General features: G+C 37.1%; 1 long non-coding RNA gene across 1 annotated transcript; it reads right to left on the reverse strand.

The window, feature by feature from the left end:
• Positions 1-199: 199 nt before the first annotated feature.
• Positions 200-6,134, reverse strand: LOC117946806. Its single transcript, XR_004657107.1, has 2 exons — positions 6,055-6,134; positions 200-435 (listed from the first exon to the last, which is right to left on the reverse strand). It is a non-coding gene; the product is annotated as an uncharacterized LOC117946806 (long non-coding RNA).
• Between the last annotated feature and the right edge of the window lie 1,285 nt (positions 6,135-7,419).

Below are 7,419 nucleotides of genomic sequence, written 5' to 3' on the forward strand. Positions count from 1 at the left end.
TAACTGTAGCTCAGAGTCATAAGAGAATGTTGGTATCAGAAACTCACGTGGCCACATCTGGGTTCTTGTAGAGACAGAGCTAGAAGGTGTGGACAGGAGCTCTGTGTCATCTGACTGAGAAGACACTATTTCATCACAGACCGTGAGAGTAATAACTTGGCTACACTCATCAGTTACTGGGATGACCTTGATAGTTGCCAAATCTTCAAGTTCGGCAGTAGATGTCAAGTTAACTAGTGCATCTCCAAAGTCTCTGTCTTGGTACTGCAGTCTAAAATTGTCACTTAGCCCACACACGTTCTTGACTTCATCCATAAGCTGCTCCATTGACTCTGGAATTCCATCAGGCAGAATTAGCTTTCTGGTGTCATCAGGATTCAGAATAACCCGCAACTTGGCTGGCCTTTTGACTGCCATTTCTGCTCATCCAAAAATCTAGTCAAAACAAGAACAAAACAGTATTAATTGTAGTAAAAAATTGTCCATAACTTACATTAAATTCACATTCACAAATTATTGATTAACAACTTGCTATTTGACAATTCTGGTTTACACAGTCAATATTAATTTTAGGAAATTCTGAATATTTAAGTCAAACCGCTAAGGCCATATGCCTTCTTAGTCTAATTTTTAAATAAAAAAACAACAACAAATGCATTTTTCATTAGTGACATGCCTGTATGGAACTACATTTATTTCACATGCAAAAGTGCCAATTCGTTGTAAGTGCAGATGCTATGTTTTCATTTGGTGTGGTATTTAGAAGCTGAGCTGTTTATTTTGTGTATAGTTGTAATTTCCCCATAGGAATTTTACAAATTAAAGAGTAAAAAATTATAAATTAAAATTATAGTTAACATTTCTGAAATATAATGAAACTGCCCCTGAATAACAGATCCCAACTAACAATTATTATACACAGGATCCTATATAATCTATAGCAGGGGTCAGCAAATAAGTCTGGCAAAAACCTTCTTGCACTTTTATTTTGGAGGCACAGTCACTAAAGAGGAAGTGATTAAGTGATTAACTGATGTTCAGCACCAGCCGATATCAATATATTTTAAATCTTTCAGCTATCAAAGCAATCTGGCTGCGGGCCAGATATTACTGCTCCCTATTGCCGACCACTGTTCTATAGTTTAACAAGGAACTATTTAGCAAACTATATGATGCACACACCACAATTTTAATTTCTATGAATTAAATAACGCTTTAGTGTATTGCACAGATACGACAATAAAAAATATTCCCATTTTATCAGATTAGAATGACATAAGGGGTAACTAAAGGTTTAGGGGACCTTCTTAGAAAATAGGGTGCATTGTCTGACAAATAAATAAGACATTCATAAAATAAATAAAATGTTTCACTTTTAAACCCACACCCATATACAACCTTATGCGTGTATGTATCTCTTCAGAGAGATGAGGCGCTGTCCTCCAACCATGTAGTAAGCCAGAGGGTAAGGATCTGTCAGCTCATGAACCCCAACAAGCCTTAGTTGTGTAGTAGACATGACCAAGGCATAAGATCGATAATGTTCCAGGTACCAGGCATCCAATTTTTTAACAATGAAAATTAGTGTCTCTTGTAGAACAATCATGTGAACAATTTCACAAAACTCTGAAAGTCCAGACAGTGACCCATGGGCTACCACCATTCCAATCCTATAGTTGAAGTTGTTGTAGGATACACTTTTTGCAAAGTCTACAGTGTCCATATGTGGGTACTTCTGTTTCACAGCCTGTGCAATATCCTCATTGATAACATCAAGGGGAAGTGTTGAAACATCAGCAACCTCCAAAGGTGGCTTAGAGAATTTGCACATGTGCAGATTATATGCAGTCTGAAATTGGTGCCTTTGAGCTAATGAATACAGTACATTTTTGTAACAGTTTGTATGACGGATTACTCTTTTGAAGAAGCTATGTTTTGCCTCAAATCTTATAGTCCAAAGAGCAACAAGGGGTCCAAACTGGCGTATCAACCATGGATAATGTTCCAAATAATGATGTTTTGGCAGAATTCTTTCATTGGGGAAAACTTCTTGGAACACTGTCCTGTGTTCAGATATCTTGAAGTCAAGATAAGAAATGGAGTCCTCAGTGTGAAAAGGTGCAACAACAAGTTCTACAATGTCCTTTAATTCACAGAGCACATGCCATGCTGGTTCAGTTGAAGGTACTCTGGTTCCGACCAAATGAGGAAGAAATCTCAAAAGGCTCCAATTCTCGTGTACGTTTCCTCCAATTGTTTTCCTTGTAGCGTAGGAAGGGGGTACAGCATGCGGACGGTTTGCCTTATCAGTCCACTTCAATGGAAATGTTGTTATTGCTTCGTTCAAATTGGCTAGTGTAAAATATTTTTTAGAAATTAACACTGTAAGACAAAGAGCAATCTCAACAGGAACAATTCCTTCAAATATATCATGGGCTATATCTGGAGGGAAACTCTGTGTCACACTAAAATATGACAGATTTTCTGACAGCACACACTTCTTCTTTACACCAAAATGGCTAGACAATGAATTTTCTTCAATAGCTTTAAGATGAGAAGTATGAATGTCCTTGCTTCTTGCACAGAAAACACCAGAATTTACTTCTTTTGTTTGAATATCTACATTTTCTGCTGTACAGAATCTGCAAACATATTTACCTGAAAAACTTTCTACAAAACCTGCAATGCCATGTGCCCCAAGATTGTCTGCTACTATACAATGAACAAACCCTTTAACGCTTTTACCTAATTTGGAAATAAACAGCCCTTCTTGTTCCAATGTAATAAGATCATCTACTAAGGGCTTCAGTACACTGTCATAACCATAGCACTTAACATCTTCACTACGAATAAGCGCAGCCAAATATATATTAGACAGCCCTGAGTGGAAACTAGCAGGTAAGTTCCCCAATGTCCAATATACTCCACAGATTTTATGTTTTTTTCTGGAGGTCCCAAGGGGATTACAGATCTCAAAATCATCTACATACAATATAAGTGATATAGCACACTCCTTTGATAATTGTAAGTTTTCTTTGTAATTAATACCATCATAAATGGATTTATATTGAATTTGATCTGATTGAATTTGATGGTGAGATTTTAAGTTGATTGCTTTTTCCAAAAACGTTTGACAACTTAGGATCTGCTGTAAAGATTTTAGTATAGAGACATACTGAAAAGATGTTCTGTTTTGGGATTCAAGTACATATTCTGTAGGTTCTACAACATCAAAATGTTTTTTGTAGTACGTTTTCCGCTTCCAAGCAGTGGAAAGTGGGCCATGACCACCAAATGAAGCTGAAAAGGGATTTGACTTACAAAGAGTAGATGCTAGCTCTTGCAGAACAGTTTTATCTACTTGACAGTTAACATTCTGTAAGTGCTGAGCTATGGTTTGATGGATAAGAGGGAATGAAGCAGTTCTTATTAAATAGTCAAACTCTTGCAAAAGTTCATCAACAGCCACACTAGAAACAAGATAAATATGTTCTAGCTTCAGTAAGAGAGAGGCAACTTTGAGCTCAACATTACGCGGCAAATCCTTTAACACCTGATCATCAAAAATAAAATCTGTTAGGTTTTCTGTATGTAAATCCTGTGAGAGCTCAGTACCAACACTATCAACCAGGTTACTGTCAGAAATAAGACCTTCAACAGAATTATCGGAGCTTGACCCCTGTTTCTCAAGAATTCCAGGCTTCAAGTCATTTACCGTACAATTCTTATGATTTCTGCTTCTATGAGTCCGAAATGAACCATAAATATTTGTTGTGTATGAACACCCCTGAAATACACAATCAACTGTTTCACTGTTTTTCAGATGCTGTGCTATATGTTGAAAATAGTCTTTCAAAGTGGAACGTTGATTACAATTGCATAAGAGACATTTAAATGTGGTCAGTTCAGGTTGTGAAGAGGGCTGATGACTTCTATACAAGTGGTTTAAAAGTCCCTTCCAAGTCTTGCAGGTACAAGGACAGTTAAAATAGATGCATGCATAGGAATGGTGGCGTCCATAATGTCTGTGTTCAAGTTTATAGTGTTTAAGGAGCTCAGATCTTCGTGAAACAGAAGTACCACAGTCTTTGCATTTCCACATTCATTGGAGGACTAGGAAAGAAAAAAAAACATGGTATAATTGCATTTAATTTGTAAAAAGTTATGTTTGTTTTCAATACTTCAGCAGGAAATAAGTGCCATTTAAAGCAAGATGTTATTAATTTAATTTTACTAGTATTAAATTAAGCAGATAGGTTTTAGTAATTTTTTTTTGGCACAAGTAATCAATACTCTCATTTAAGGAAAATTGAATCTGCATTAAATTACTTACCATTTTAATTATTGATTTATACTGTGTAGTAAAATAAAACTTACACTAAATTGGGTGATAACTTCTTGATTAGTTTTGATTTGGGGTTATTTGTATTTGCAATTTTCCAAATGTAATAATACCTTTAAAAATGAAATACTGACATGAAGAGAAACTTTGATTACATTTTCTGACTGCCATGTAACTTGTATATATTATCAATGATTTCTCTGTGATAATTTTAAAGATATTCTCTAGTGTTAGTCATTCCTATTTAAACATAAATAAAAATAATGTTCAATTTTTTACTTTGGGACTCACCAAATTCAGCAATAAGAGCAATGAAATTTTCAAGGAACCGCAGCAAATCTGGAAACACAAAGGAAAAGGTGAGATTTCACATTTTAGTTTTTTGTCTGCTGTTTTATCCCACATGGGACTGTGGGGTAAAAATGTATGATGACAAGCAGCCCTGTGTCCCTGTTACACCAGTCAACATGCCTGAATGCAAAGCTACAGAGTTTCACCCAATGACACTCGAAAATGATGGCTTTTATATCAGTTGCTCTCCCCTTACCCACTCACTGCACCTCAGAGTTAGAAAGAGTGTATCTGTCTATTCTATATTTTCACTACAACTCTGCATTGCAGTATCACATTATGCATTAACTACTTTAAAAATAAGCAATGTGACAATTTCTTTGTCATACTGCGATAAATTGCAATCAATCCACAGTTCAACTGCAGGTGCAGCTAGGAGGGGGTAATTTAATCTCACTGTTTATAGTTCAATACATTTCATTAACGCATAACTGCAATCACTAAACAATCTTATCTATTCCACACTCTTTTGCTGGTAGAGGGATACATACCTGTGAAAAGTTACTGTGGTGCATTTCATCAGACATGAAACAGACACGTTAAATTGCCTTCTGATTATTAAATAGGGGTGAATGTCTAAAATAACTTCAGACTCAACATTAAACGTTACGTTGTAAGCACTAAACAAACTGACAGTAGGCTAATCATGTCGGCAGTGGAGGAGAGACGGGGCAGGGAAACAAACGCCAAATCTGGCAAAACAGTTGTAATCAATAGTTACTCAGTTATTTTGGTATGTTTAAGACTTCTTTAAAATGTGTCCGCGTAATTTCACCTTGTTCTCTGCTCTGCTGCCAGCCCGTGTGTAGCGGGGTGAGCAGCCCCGCCCTAGCTGAAACATGTCCAGACTCGCCCCTCTTTTGCCGTTAGCTATGTACTCCAAAGAGCTAATTTACAAAGTTGTGCTAAACAAAAAAAAACGGCTCTATTCACATATCTATCGAACATTACACAAACTCTGTTCCAATAGATTTGGAAATTTGCCTTCTCATATAACATTAATATTATAGCTCCTGCTGTCAATGTCTAGATTAACTTAGCTAGTTCATGATTGCGGTACATGTGAGAAAGGAGCTAGCGTTATAGTTTATGTAAGCACTACAGAAAAACGTCACTTATCACACTACACTTAAATCATAGTCAAATAATATTAACAAAACTAATGTTGCATTTGTGAAACAGAGGCAACATTTGTCATTGCAATAGCCTGGTTTAGCTAGCTTTAGCAAACACGTGCACAAACACAGTTGTCTGTAAAGTAAGTTTTTTCAAGTGTTCAAGTTATCAATTCTGCTACTAAACATAAATGTAAATTAAAACAACTCGTTTTCTGGCAAAATAACACAATTTGTAATACTGACCTTATCTAAAAGCAATGTCCTGGGCCACAGATGGTCTTCACGTTCGAAGCGGTAATGGCGGACGGCAAAATCACGAGCAGGGAGCAAGCTAATGTGACGTCATGTGGTCACATGACATGAATACCTCCAGATTGAAGTGAAAACACTATTTAAGTAAAACTGTCTCTTCAAGTGTGTCTAGCTGGTTCGTTTTTTGCTTGAGGTTAAACTGAACAAAACAGGTTCAAACCAGAAACCATGTTTTTCACTAAGTCCAATGTAAAAATGCACTTTAAATGAATGACACAGTAGTTTCACTTTTTTCAGTGCATCTGAGCTTTCTCTGCTTTGCCTGACCAGAGAATTTGGCCCACCCATAAGAGAGAGACATCATGGCTTTCAAATGAGCAAAGTGGCAGTTGGTCATGGCCACACACCCAGCCCCCCCCTCAAAATGGCACATCCCAAGTAAAGCTCATTGTGGAACTGGCTCTAGTGGCTGTAATTCTGCACCAAGGCTGAATTTTAGGAAACAGACTTCAGATATGGTATTAGGGTACCTCTAAGTTCTGTATAAAAGAGACTTCAGACATGGTATTAGGGGACTACTAAGATCTTTATTAAGGCATCCAAAGAGCACCATGTCATGGGACCTTTTAATATAATTTACACCAAGCTATATTACTATATTCAAGAGCTGTTTCGGAAAAATATGCTCTTCTTAATCTTTTTGTCCATCCAAAACACAATCTGCTGACATTCAGAACCTGCCATCTGACTCGTGATCCATAAATACAAGTAATAGTATGACAATAATTTTGCACTGATGAGCCAAACAAATCAGTCTGTTTGCCATCTCTAAGGTGGTGCTAACCTCGGGGTGAGTGCTAATGCAGCAGCACTTCCAAAATTAGACATGTTCCCTCAAATGGCAGTAACATCGTCTTGAGGAGAATGCAAATGCTGGGCACAAAGGTGGATCCATCAGTTTAATGGCCATTTTCAGAACAGTTAGTGAATATCAAGATGATGGTTTAAGCCACAGCTGCCTCTAATTGTGTGCTTGCTGTAAGGGGATTAACTTCTAAAGGACCCAATCGATTCACTTTCTATTCCTTTAACCCTTTTTTTTCTTTCCTCTTCTTTCCCACCCTCATTCCTCCTCATGTGTTCTCTGTATTTGCTTTGTGTTATCTCTCTTTATTTACCATTCTGATACAGTGCATGCATATTTCTCTTCTCCTTCTTTGGATTGCTCTTTCTCCCTGTTACTCGGGTGGGTGTGATGCGACAATCGAGCAGACCGGGACAGCTAACAATGATACACGATACACCAATCAGAAGAGGTATGAGTCCACATGGTAGCAGGAATGGGGCAGCGAAAAG

The sequence above is a fragment of the Etheostoma cragini genome, chromosome 6 (assembly GCF_013103735.1).
Source record: "Etheostoma cragini isolate CJK2018 chromosome 6, CSU_Ecrag_1.0, whole genome shotgun sequence".
NCBI classification, from domain to species: Eukaryota; Metazoa; Chordata; class Actinopteri; order Perciformes; family Percidae; genus Etheostoma; species Etheostoma cragini.